The sequence below is a fragment of the Ailuropoda melanoleuca genome, chromosome 14 (assembly GCF_002007445.2).
Source record: "Ailuropoda melanoleuca isolate Jingjing chromosome 14, ASM200744v2, whole genome shotgun sequence".
In the NCBI taxonomy this organism is placed as follows: Eukaryota; Metazoa; Chordata; class Mammalia; order Carnivora; family Ursidae; genus Ailuropoda; species Ailuropoda melanoleuca.
The window spans coordinates 52,417,373-52,431,131 of record NC_048231.1 but is presented as its reverse complement, the minus strand read 5'-3'; the positions used below and the strand labels follow the sequence as shown (position 1 = coordinate 52,431,131).

Here is a 13,759-nt window from a genome sequence, read left to right as displayed (position 1 = left end):
CCAACTTTAGCTTTATGAAAGTCTGATGTTTGATAGAAATATCCCCCACTTCTTTGTTCTTCTTCAAAAGTTTAATGTAAATTCTTGGCCCTTTGCTCTTGCATATATATGTTTATTTATTCCACATATAAAAGATATGTCTTTGAATTAGCCTATCAATTTCCAGGAAGACAAATAATATTTATTTTATGCATTAGTTTGAGAAGAATGGCGACCCTCAAAATTGAGTTCTTACACTGTCTTGGGAATATTCAGGATATAGCACATATCCATTCTTGAAGCCAGTGATTGGCATGGCTCAGTTCCTGGCTGCCAGGCTGTGTCTATCCTCCTACCTGCTTAGACCTACAGCTTGCTAAAATTCATAGGTCAAGGTGGTGGGCTTCAACCCTTTTTTTTTTTTACCTCCTTTCAGTGTGGGAGTCCCCCCCAAGTCTGCTCTGGTCCCCCCACCTGGGAAAGCTTGTGGACCCCTCTCTCACTCTCAGAAACTGGACTCCGTGGCGACCACCTCCTCATTCCAGATCTGGAACAAATAGAGTGGTTACCTCCATCCCTATTCACTGCTCTGAGTTGCTCCTAAAATTTTGTTTTACTTGTTTACCAACCTGGATTTTCTTTCAGTTTTATATTTTTATCTTTTATTCATTTTGTTGCTAAGCATTTGAAGCTGAGGGAGTATTTCAAAGTATGAAGTTAATGTACTATGATGGTGAGGGATAAAATTTTTGTTTTAATTGTGATGTAAAAGTATCAATGTAGTTATTTTGTTACATTTTACTTTATAATTGAACTTATCAGACAAGTTTCTTCATCTTGGATGTAAAGCTCTACTTTCTAATAGTCTCATGGTCATATCCAACTCAGAACCAGAATGAACACATAACTGAATTTTTGTCTGTTTCGTTGGAGAATTCTTTGTATTTTTGAGTGTGTATGTGTGCATGCATTTTAATAAAGAGAAAGTTCTAGTGTGGGTGTAACTTTGGACAAGTTATTTTATTTCTCTGTACTTGTTTCCTTTTCTGTATAAAATGTATTATAAAGATGTCTACTTCAGAGGCATCTGGGTGGCTCAGTCAGTTAAGCGTCTGCCTTCAGCTCAGGTCATGGTCTCAGGGTCCTGCTCAGCGGGGAGTCTGCTTCTCCCTTTCCCTCTGCGCCTTCCCCCAACTTGTTCTCTCTCTCTCATCGAAAAAAAAAGTCTACTTTATAGAGTTATTGAGTTAATGTATGTAGTGAGTTACTTGTATTAAGCAGTAAGAACAGTGCTAGACACCTTGTAGGTTCCCAATGTGCTCGTTACTGTTGACTCTACTAGTTCTTTTAGTCAAGTCTTTTTAGTAAGGAATATGGTATTTGTCTCTTTCCTGTTCTCATGTTTCTTTCTTTCCCCCCAGGATTTAATTTTTTTGACAAAATATTGTGTTCAAGTTGAAAAAATTTCCAAGAATCATATATTTTGCCTTTGCTGTAAATGGAATCTTTTTCCTTTTTTAGCTTTGCGTTACTCGAATAGAGAATGCAATAGATTTTTGTGTATTTGTATCCTTGCAATCTTGTTGAACATGTTTATTCTAAAGGTTTTTTTACTGATTTTTCGGAGTTTATAAATCTATATTCCTATCATGACCATGATGGCTACAATTTATGATACTCTGTGTACAAACACTGTCCTAGGATTATGTAATAAACTCATTATTATTCAGAAAATAAGACGTTTATGTTAAGAATTCCCTATTCCCAAGGGGCGCCTGGGTGGCACAGCGGTTGGGCGTCTGCCTTCGGCTCAGGGATGATCCCGGCATTATGGGATCGAGCCCCACATCAGGCTCCTCTGCTGTGAGCCTGCTTCTTCCTCTTCTCTCCCCCTGCTGTGTTCCCTCTCTCGCTGGCTGTCTCTATCTCTGTCGAATAAATAATAAAATCTTTAAAAAAAAAAAGAANTACTGATTTTTCGGAGTTTATAAATCTATATTCCTATCATGACCGTGATGGCTACAATTTATGATACTCTGTGTACAAACACTGTGCTAGGATTATGTAATAAACTCATTATTATTCAGAAAATAAGACGTTTATGTTAAGAATTCCCTATTCCCGAGGGGCGCCTGGGTGGCACAGCGGTTGGGCGTCTGCCTTCGGCTCAGGGTGTGATCCCGGCATTATGGGATCGAGCCCCACGTCAGGCTTCTCTGCTNCAGGCTCCTCTGCTGTGAGCCTGCTTCTTCCTCTTCTCTCCCCCTGCTGTGTTCCCTCTCTCGCTGGCTGTCTCTATCTCTGTCGAATAAATAATAAAATCTTTAAAAAAAAAAAGAATTCCCTATTCCCTCTTTCACAAAAAATTTTCCTTCACCTGCTGGGCAGAGAGAAAAGGGCTTTGACAGCTTAGAAAAGATGCATCTTACATTCAAACTTGTTTCCTTGGCAGGACACATCCTTAATAGCATTTGAAATCTTTCCTCTCCTATCACATATGGGTTGCTGTTACTCAAAACCTAACAAACTTTTGGACGTATGATTACCATCTCAGAAACCTTATTGTCCATCCCCATCCTTGGTTCTTTACAGCACCCTCACTTTTCATACATTTAAATAGAATCCTCCCTCCTCTTTTTGCAAGTCGATTTATGTTCCCTGGATCACACTATCTGATATACTAACAATTCTTCCCAAAATAATGACACTGTAATACATGGTCCACTTCTCTTTCCAGAGCTGCATCGCTGATTATTTTTGAAACTGGATGAAAACGTCAAATAGCTCAATCCCATTTACTTTTATGTATGGGAAAAATGACTCAATTTTGTTTTACTATATCTTGTGTTTTAAAAAATACCATTAAACGCTGATCATATCTTTTATAACTTACAGAGACCTGGCACATATCTCAGAATGGCTGTGAACTACATTTCTGAGGAATTTTCTGTTAGTGGAATGATATGTGACTGGCAAAGCATATTAATAAATTGGATTCTGTCTCTATTTTCAGCCCCCCACTCCACTACTATTTTCGTAGGTATATTCAGGCATACTGCAAACAATGTTTACTCATAAATAGCATTCTAAATCTGGTGTAAGAGGTACACAGGATAGTAAAAAGAGGCTTAGCCTGGGGAGGCAGAAGATATTGATTTCTGAATGACCTCGGGCAAATCACGTGTATTCTCTGACCCTCAATTTATCCTATAAAATTAGAAAATTAAAAATAAAAATTTCAAAGGCCTTTTAACTCTAAAGTGGATTCAGTATGAAGAAAGATAAATTTTTAAAAGAAACACTAATAAATTATATGCATTTTAAAAATATTTTATTTATTATTTATTTGAGAGATAGCACAAGTGGACAGAGGGAGAGGGAGAAGGAGACTCCCCACTGAGCAGGGAGCCCCATGTGGGGCTCGATCTCAGGACCCCAAGATCATGACCTGAGCCAAAGGCAGATGCTCAACTGACTGAGCCACCCAGGTGCCCCAAATTACATGCATTTTTGAAGAGTGAAATAGATATTAGTACAAGAAGAAAGTAAAAATTACTTAACTGTCCTTTTTACTGGGTGCTTTATTGTATTTTAAATTTTATTTATTTATTTAAGTAATCTCTATACCCAATGTGGGGCTTGAACTCACCACCTGGAGATAAAGCTTCGCATGCTCTTGTGCCAGAGCCAGCCAGGCACCCTTCTACAGCATTTTAAATCATACACTGTAAGAGAGTTGAAATGGTACTTTTTCTTTGTGAAAATATTCAACTTACTATGCACAGTTAATAACCAATCATTAACTGTATACTCTATTTCCTAAATGTAGCCTTCAATAATATGAAAGCAGGAACATCATCATAATGACTAATTTTTCTAATATGCAAAATAACATGCTTTCTCAAGCACCCAACTAACTAATAGGGTCTGATGTAGACACTAGGGAGAACAAAGGCTCTCATTGACAGCAAAAATATTATAAAAGCAGCTATCCCCCTTCTGCTGGAAAAAAAAAACCTGCTGGAAATATACCATATCAAAATGAAAAACATGTGGCAGAGTAATATTTGACATATTAAGTCCCTTTGGGGCATCACTGCATTTCTGTTCTTGTGTTCCCAGGAATGCACCTTCTTGACGGCCAGATGTAGGTCTTTCTGCTCCAGAGACTAGAGAGATCAGAATTATTAGTTTTCAGAAGGTGGAAGACAAACGAAACGCTTGGTCCAGGTGTAAGCTGACAGCTCACTTGAAGGGCAAGTTTCTGGGCCAGGAGAGGGAAGTGCTCCCTGGGCTGGTGCCAGTGGTGATTCTGGGGAGGGAGCCCTGTGCTTTGGTGCCCTCCATGGAGACAGCTGAGCTCCAAAAAGTGTGTGCAGTGTGTGGGTCCGATGAGAAAGCCCCCAGAAAATCTGGAGATACAAAGATAGAGGTGACTTGTAAGGCTCAGAAAAGCCGATAGGACAAACCAGATGCGAGATTCTCCTCTATCGTGCACAGCTGTGGAGCGGTGATAACAGGTCTCAGACAGGCTAGGACAGTCCCGGCAGCTGTGTTCAACCTCCAAAGGGCAGGGGAGAGATCCTAAAGCTTCCTACCACCCCCCAAGAAGGGGCATGAATGACTTGAGCGGAGGCTGATGCACTGGAAGGAGGCTGGAGGTCCGCAGGGGGCAGACTGCATCCATCCAGCGCTGGCTTCCACAGTGGGGCCACACACGGCTAAGCAGGTGGCAACAGTCTTAAGTACCAGTGGGGAGAAAGGGCGCCCGCTGGGCCCCAGGCAGAATGGTTATGGCTCAGCAGATGCCTGAAGATTGAAGAACAAGATGAGCACAGCTCTCTGCGACCCCCTCCGCAACACAGCCACCCAGGGCCATGACTCCATAGCTGACCTCAAAGCGGAACAGCCCTCAGGAAGAAAGCAACATCATGAATTAACTGAAGTTTAAATCTGAAACACCAGAGACATGACCACAATTTCTGTCATTAGGCAGAATAATGCCTGAAAATGTAGATTAAGTCTCATTAATAGACAAATAATGAAAGTCATACATTTGTAGGGACCTGCAAATGAGGAATATAACTATTGCAGACAATGAACAAAGATCATGTATGCTGTCTACACAGTGCTGGAGCCAAAATTTTAGAATCTGGGTGACTGTTTTGCTTAAGAATGGATTTTCATCTAATGGTGACAACATCGACGACATAAGGAATATTTAGGATTTTTTTTTTGAGCTTTTAATTGCTAGATACTCCTTTCTCTGTCATTATGAATTTATAAATTATAGTTTTAAAATTATGATTGTGTTAGTTTGCTAAAGTTGTTGTTACAAAGTACCATAAACTAGGTGGCTTAAACAATAGAAGCACGTCATCTCACCGTTCTGGAAGCTCGAAGTCAGAGATCAAGGCATCAGTCGGCAGAGTCCGTTCCTTCTGAGGAAAATGGGGGAAGGATCTGGTCCAGACCTCACTCCTCAGCTCTGAGATGGCCTCCTTCTCTGTGTGTCTCTTCACATTGTCTTTCTTCTGTGTGTATCTGTGTCCAAATTTCTTCCTTTTTATAAAGGTACCAGTCATATGGATTAGGATCCATCTAATGACCTCATCCTAACTTCTATGTGTGCAATGACCCTATTTCCAACCAAGGTCATGTTCTAAGATACTTAAGGCTAGGCCTTCAACATACTGATCTTCAAGAGGACACGTGACAATGATGATCTAGTTGATGATAATTAGCCTATTAGGTTTCCATGATTTCTGTTATTGTATATTTTCCACAAAAATGCATCAAAATTAATACCACAGAGAACAATAGGGAATGGTATTGGTTTCTGCTTTAATTCATTTATGAATTAATGAATTTTATGAGAGAAGCATGATCTCTAATGTAATTTGCCTTAAAAATAAAAACGACTATCAGTATAAAGATTTTTGCATATATCTCAGTGGCTCTAAGACACTATTGATTTTAGTTACACCATTATCTGTGTGCTCATAAGAAAGAACTGTGACATTCTAAGAGATTTACCTTCTTGGAAGTCTTCCCACGGTCTTTAGGGCTTAGACCTGCTCAAATCACCATTCTGTAGAAAACAGCACCTTCCTGTCACTTCATCATGTGACAAGTGTGTTTACTGATTTGTTCCCTCTGTTTTTCTCTCTCCCCACAAGAAGTTTCCACAAAAGCAAAGTTTTGGTCAATTTTGTTCACACACTTTCACCAGCCCTGAAAGGGCCTGAAACATAGTAGGCACACAATGCTTATTTTCTGAATTTTTAAATAAATTCCATGAATTTTATATCTCAAAGGAAATATATGTGTTGCCTGTACGTATGTACATTTATTATGTACATGTACTTTTTACTATGTACATTATATATTCTATATTATGTACATAAATCAATATTTTTACACAGTTTGTCCATTTAGATATAATTAGTGCTCCTTTTGGGAAATTGAGCAAAATCATCAAAATGATCATATTTCTAAGTTTACTTGATATTAGCATTATCTGTAGAGGAGAAGAAATTTCAGCGATTAAACTTGCTACAAACTGTTGTTTCTTCCCCACTCCTTTGTTCTTGCGATGCACCACTGTCCCAGGAAGACAAGAGACTAGATGTTCACAAGCATATCCAGCCACAGCCCTGCCCCACCTAATCACCAGGGTCACAGGCCTTTCGTTGGCCCTCTGACTGTACTTTTGAAAGCCAGTTTCTTTTTCAAAGTCTGAACTGGCTTTAACCAGGCTCCATCTCTGCAGAAATGGATGGGAGGAGATGACAAGTCATGTGTCTGCGCCATCTTGCTCTCTCTTGGGGATCCTCCAGTTGGCATCACTGGTAATCCTGAGAAAAATTTAAAGGAAGAGCTTCATTAGTGATTTCAAGTCATTAGGCACTTCAAGTGATTGACACCGATATTGCTGAATAAGTAATTATAATAACAACTCACACGTTCATGACGTGCTTAATCCAGCCTCCACACAGTGCTAGGTGTTAACATGGGTCCGTTCGTGATTCCTCAGGACAATCCTACTCTACCTGGCGGAATAATGGTCACCCAAACAAATCAGGTCCTGATGCCTGGATCCTGTGAATGATACCTTATTTGGGGGGAGGGGGGGGAGTCGTATAGGTATGATTCAATTAAGGACCCTGAGATTAGAAGATTATACTGGATTGACAAGGTGAACTCCAAATGCCATCATAAGTGTCCTGAGAGGAAGGTAGAGGAAGATGTGAGACAAGCAGAAGAGGAGGAGACCACATGACCACGAAAGCAGAGAGAAAGGAATGCCAGCAGCCGCCCAAACTAGAAGAGGCAAGGAAGAGATTCTCCCCTAAAGCCTCTGGAGGGAGCATGGCTCTGCCGGTACCTTGATTTTGAATAAGTGATTGATTTCAGACTAGACTCCAGAACTGTGAGAAAATAAATTTCTGTTATTTAAGCCACCAAGTTTGTGGTAATTTGTTACAAGAGCCATGGAAATAAACTACTGAAGTGAGAACTGACAGAATCTTCACGAGAAGTATAACTGGGAGAAAATGTTTGCGTATCATATATCTAGTAAGATATCAGTGATTAGTATTCAGAATATATAAACCACTACATCTCAACAACAACCAAAAAAAAAAAGAACCTAATTAATAAATGGGCAAAGGACTTAGGTAGACATTTCTCTAAAGAAGACATATGAATGGACAGAGTGCACATGAAAACAACATCACTAATCATTACAGACATGCAAGTCAACACCACAGTGAACTGTCACTTCACACTTATTAAGTTGGCTACCATAAAAAAAGTAGAAATACTAGATGTCGTTGAGGATGTGGAGAAATTAGAACCCTGTGCAGTGCTGGTTGGAATGCAAAATGGTGCAGGCATGTGGAAAATAATGTGGCACTTCCACACACACACACAAAAAAATGAAAGCGGAATTATTATGTAATCCAACAATTTTACTTCTATGCATGCACACTAAAGAACTGAAAGCAGAATCTTGAACATGTTCATAGCAGCATTATTGGCAAAGACCAAAAAATGAAAGCAGCCCAAGTGTCCATTGGAATTATTATGTAATCCAACAATTTTACTTCTATGCATGCACACTAAAGAACTGAAAGCAGAATCTTGAACGTGTTCATAGCAGCATTATTGGCAAAGACCAAAAAATGAAAGCAGCCCAAGTGTCCCATGATGGATGAATGGATAAGCAAAATGTGGTGTATGTATACAATGGAATATTACTCAGCTTTCAAAAGGAAAGCAATCCTGACACAGGCTACAACACGGATGAGTCATAAAGACATTATGTTAAGTAAAATAAGCCAGTCACAAAAGTACAAATACTATACAATTCCACTTAAATCGTACACTTGGAGTAGTCAAATTCATACAGACATAAAGTAGAATGGTGGTTGCCGGGGGCTGGTGGGAATCGAGAATGGGGAGTTACTGTTTCATGGGTATAGAGTTTCAGTTTGGGATGATAAGAAAGTTCTGGAAAGGGATGGTGGCAATGGCTATACAACACTGTGAATATACTTAATGTCACTGAACTGTATACTTTAAAATGGTCACATAAATGTTATGCATATTTGTCACAATAAAAAAAAAGGATACCTAGCCATAGAGAGGTTCACAAATCTTTACATAGTTAATTAATTCTAGAGCCAAAATTAGAAGCCAAGTTTTCTGGCTTTAGAATCTATGCTCTTAATTTCTAGGTTGTGGTTCTCAGGTAGATAATGAGAAAAATTTTTATTTTTATTTTTTTANAAAAAGGATACCTAGCCATAGAGAGGTTCACAAATCTTTACATAGTTAATTAATTCTAGAGCCAAAATTAGATGCCAAGTTTTCCGGCTTTAGAATCTATGCTCTTAATTTCTAGGTTGTGGTTCTCAGGTAGATAATGAGAAAAAATTTTATTTTTATTTTTTTATTTTTTTTAATTTTATTTTATTATATTATGTTAATCACCATACAGTACATCCTCAGATTCCGATGTAAAGTTTGATGCTTCATTAGTTGCGTATAACACCCAGTGCACCATGCAATACGTGCCCTCCTTACTACCCATCACCAAAATTTCACTTTGAAAAATACTGAGTAGGGGAATTTCAGAACTGATGGTAAAATTCTCCCCTTCCAAATATTGGTAAGAACCAAAATGTCATCTCCCAGCTACCTAACCAAGCAGGAAGCAAAGCAATGAGACCTGGGCCACATGGTTTCATGAATTCATTCAGAAGACGTTATTTTCATACTTGTAGTACCTATGTGTATACATATTGTCATACGTGTCATAATTCATCCTTAATTATGAAGCACATCAACAAAAAAAGTGGAGACTCACTTGGGAACATCTAACTCAGGGGTCTTATGTTTTTGGAAGCAGGATGTCCACAGATTTAAGAACGTTTTGAAAACCACTAGCTATCTCCTCAAATAAATTCTGCTCTGAGTATGCACAGAACAATGGGCATGTGACATTAAGAGGGCCACAGAGCCCCAACGGCCTTTTCCCTGCATGAACCCCCTGGAGTTTCATGAATCTCATGGTAAGACCCTTTGGTGCCATAGTTCTGCAGATGAAGGGACATTTTTAACAAAATCTGACTCTACAAAATAATCATTTTTTTGAAAGCTGTCACCCAACACACAGGCCGGCTGCCTTATATTAGAAAAAGCACGGGATTTGGAGGAATGGAAAAGGTTTAAAACGAGGCTCAGCCTTATGACCCTTATGCTGACCACTTAGCCCTGTTCGNAAAATCTGACTCTACAAAATAATCATTTTTTTGAAAGCTGTCACCCAACACACAGGCCGGCTGCCTTATATTAGAAAAAGCACGGGATTTGGAGGAATGGAAAAGGTTTAAAACGAGGCTCAGCCTTATGACCCTTATGCTGACCACTTAGCCCTGTTCGTATGCATAAATGAACTCACATACATGAAAAGGTTTTGTGAATTGTAAAACAACATAATTTTGGTGGCGTGTTTAACTATGTGCTAGCTTCATTACCAGGAAGAGATAGAAACACGTCCTGCTTTCGGAGGCAACTGAGTGAACTGACTCTCTGAGGGGACGTGAAAAATTCAGTCTATGTATTGTGTAATTCAAATATGTATTCCTAATTAGGCACATATTTGATATGAAATGAGTTTGGATTAGAATTCAGTAGGCACTTGAACCAGTTTTCTACTGTACTTTGTTCTTTCAGAGACAACCCCACATGTTAGAAATGTACTGAAACTTGTGGGTGACTCGGATGTACCTGGAGCTTTGTTTTCCTGTGTGAACACTCATATACATATATAGATCGACTCATAAATGTTGACTAGCGTGTGATATATTACGAAGATTAAGATTCACCAAATGTCAACGGTTGGCCCCAGTTTCAATGATTGCCAAAGGAAGGCCAAAAGGAAGAAAGAATCCACAGTAAAGCCAATAGCTTGGCAAATATAATCACATTTATTTAATCTGTTTGTTAGAGATTATAAATTATAAACTAAACAATAAGCATATTGAATCTGGGGCTAAAGAAAAAATAGAAAATACGTATTTTGTGCAATATTAGGCTCCTGTCTATAGATTTTTGTTTTATATATAATATAAACTTACACATTTGGACAATTGCAATTCTCCAAGGAAAGGTGTGCAATGAGCATCTATTGCTTTATTGATATGTTTTGGAAATTGCAAGGATTTACGGAAGAAATCTTCTGTTATCTTTCTGTAAAAAGATTACAACGATTACATGGTGATAAGAGCAGCTCTGGAACAGTGCTGTGCTTGTGTAGGGAAGTCAACAAATGCAATCGATTAGGAGAATAAATTCTATCTGCCTAGGGACAAGATAGCAAAGTGGTGATGAACTCGGATTCTGGAGTCAAATTGCTTGGGTTAAAATTCTACCTCTGCCACTTTTATTAGTTGCGTGAACTTGAGCAAATTACCTAACATCTCTGTACCTTAATTTTCCTCTCTGTAGAGAGGGCTAATAACAATGCCTGCTCCATATTGTTTATTGTGAGGATTAAGGGAGGTTATCCTTTCAACATACTTAACCTGACACCTGGTAAATAACAAGCATCGGGTAGACATTCGCTACCATGACTGCAGTGATTGTCCCGGAAAATCACCGTTCTTAATATATCAATTACTCTGACAACACTACCTAAGCGAATGCTTTGTTGATACCTTTCTAACTGGAACAATGCATCAGCGCAATGTAGGCAAAGAGGTGGAACCAAAACAAAGAGGGAAGAGCTTGGAAAGTTAAGAGGGGAAAAGAGGAAGGGCCAGAAGGAGAAGGATCCAGGAATGGCAGAGCGAGCTTGGGGTGTCCGTGACAGGGGCAGTATCTCCTGCACACCGCCTCACGGAGGGGAGAACAGCGAGCATAAGTGCACTGGAGGGGCGGGGGGGGCCGCTGGTGTAGTTGCTGGTGCCTATGTGTTGGAAAATAAAGGTCCTGCAGTTAACTTAGCCTGGATTCAAAGTATAATGTGCTCAGAATAAAGCCACCAAGACACGGTTTTGTACTGCAGTTTTCAAATTTTAGCCACGGAATCCTTTTCTCATGTGAAATCCATTCTATAAACCAGATTAAAAAAAAAAGCACTGCTCTGCCTGAAGAGATTTCTCCCCTGTGGTGTCACCACCCTCCAGTGGGACCTTGAAGGTGGGCAGGGATCATAAATCCCTTCGGCTCCTGGGATCCCCCACACTTTTAGGGGCTTACTACTTCTAGCGGTATTCTCCCCAGGAACCACTGGTCTGTTTTTGTTTTTGTTTTTGTTTTTTGTTGTTGTTGTTGTTTTTTCCCCTCTCTCTCTTTCTTCCCCTCAAGCCTGAAGAAATCACTTTCTAGTTTTAAGACTATCTGTTCTAACTAACTACTTCTGCCACCCTAGGGAATCTTCATTCCTTGAGGGTTTGTGTTTTTATTTTACAGAGGCTGCCAGCCCTGGAACCTTCTAGGGTTTTTCTGCCCCACCCTGCCTCCCCAGAGGCTTTGAGCAGGCCTGGGCTCCCAGCCTGGCTGAGCCAATGGAATAAGGACATGGTGGGGGAGTGGCAAGGAGGGGGATCCCTTTAGGATATCTAGTCAGGCAGTTTTCTATTTATTAGGATGTGATTTGATTTTTTATCCATCTGCTCCATTAGACTGTAAATTCCACAAAGGCTGAACCCACATCGGTTTCCCTTCACCACTGCAACCAGGCAGCTCACACGGGAACTGGCAAATGGTAGGTACTCAATAAAGACTGAGGGAGTAAATTAACTGCTAGAACTGCACAGAGAACACTCTGAAATGCACTCATTTGTCCAAAGCTTTGACAGAATGACACTTTAACCATCTGGAATTCATGCCCTCTTCTCTAAATCTCATGAATCCCTCTTTGCAGATTTCCAATGGTTCTTGCTAAGCTGTCAGTAAGCATTACCTTATATCTTACTTAGCTCTTCTATTTAAAGCTCTCTGTTTCTTCTGTACCTTCTGTGGAAGTGGCTAATCACTAGTCTGAACCCTTTCATTCGGCCCGTCCTATACTTGAAAACACCCAGGTTGTCGGTCTGCTGACTTTCCTATGCATCATATAATTCAAACTCTTAATAATATTATTTCACAAACCTAATTTTTCATTACTTTTTAATTAGGGCTGTTATTCTTTTTTCTCTGGTTTCAGCCAAATTTCTGCATGTTACCTCCTAAATATGGAGGCCAGAGTGAAAACAACACTTTATTGTTCAGCTGAGTTAACATTTGCTCTGCATTCCCTCCGTAAACATATTAGCAGGGGCTCATGGCACAGGGATTGCTGGAGCCTGGCTCATGGACTGTTCACTAGAAAAACTGAGATCAAGTTCAAAGCCTGGCTCTGATACTTCTATCCATGTGAACTTCAGCACGTGATTTAATGTTGCACAGTATTCACGGCGCTGACCTCTGTGTGCTGTTGGGGGTAAATGAGTTAATGCAGTCAGAAAAGTGAATGTTACAAAGCACATGTTCAATATTAGTGATTATTTCTGTTGTTGTTGTTGTCATTATTGCTACTATTACCTTTCAGTCACAGTGTACTCAAAAGAATTTAAAAATAGAGTGAGTCATAGGGAGGCTGCCGTAGGGGAGAAAGGAAAGAGGTGGGTAGTTAGAGGGCAGGAAGGTGAGTGGGGACCTTAGATTCTTGCCTACATCATTAACTGAGTCTAGACTTTTATCACCAAGCCCAGCATGGTGCCCGGTTCATGTTAGATGCTCAATAAATATTTGTTGGATTGACTTAATGCAATTTACCTCTCACCATCTATATAACTTCGTTCTTAGCAAGCAACATTTTTAAAAACATTTATTTATTTATTTGAGAAAGGGGGGATTGGAAAGGCAGAGGGAGAGAGAATCCCAAGCAGACTCCCTGCTGAGCAAGGAGCTCAATACAGGGCTCAATCTCATGACCCTGGGATCCATTCTGAGATTAGGACCTGAGCTGAAACCAAAAGACAGATGTTTAACCCACTGTGCCACCCAGGAGCCCCAGCAAGCAACATATTTTGATGCAAATTTTCCCACTTACTAGCCATGTGACTAAGGGAAATGCAATTGTCACATCTGAGTCTGAATTGTCATTTATCCATTGGTTATGATTCTAGAATCATCTGTTGAAATGAAAATTAAACAAGATAATTGGTATTTCATATGTGTTCAGTAATGTTCTCTGATGTTATTATTGTTACAAAAACATGGTGGA

At 39.7% G+C, this 13,759-nt stretch overlaps 1 pseudogene; it reads left to right on the top strand.

The window, feature by feature from the left end:
* The window catches only part of LOC100482439, a 34,416-nt pseudogene that overhangs the window by 15,168 nt on the left and 5,489 nt on the right, over positions 1 to 13,759 (top strand).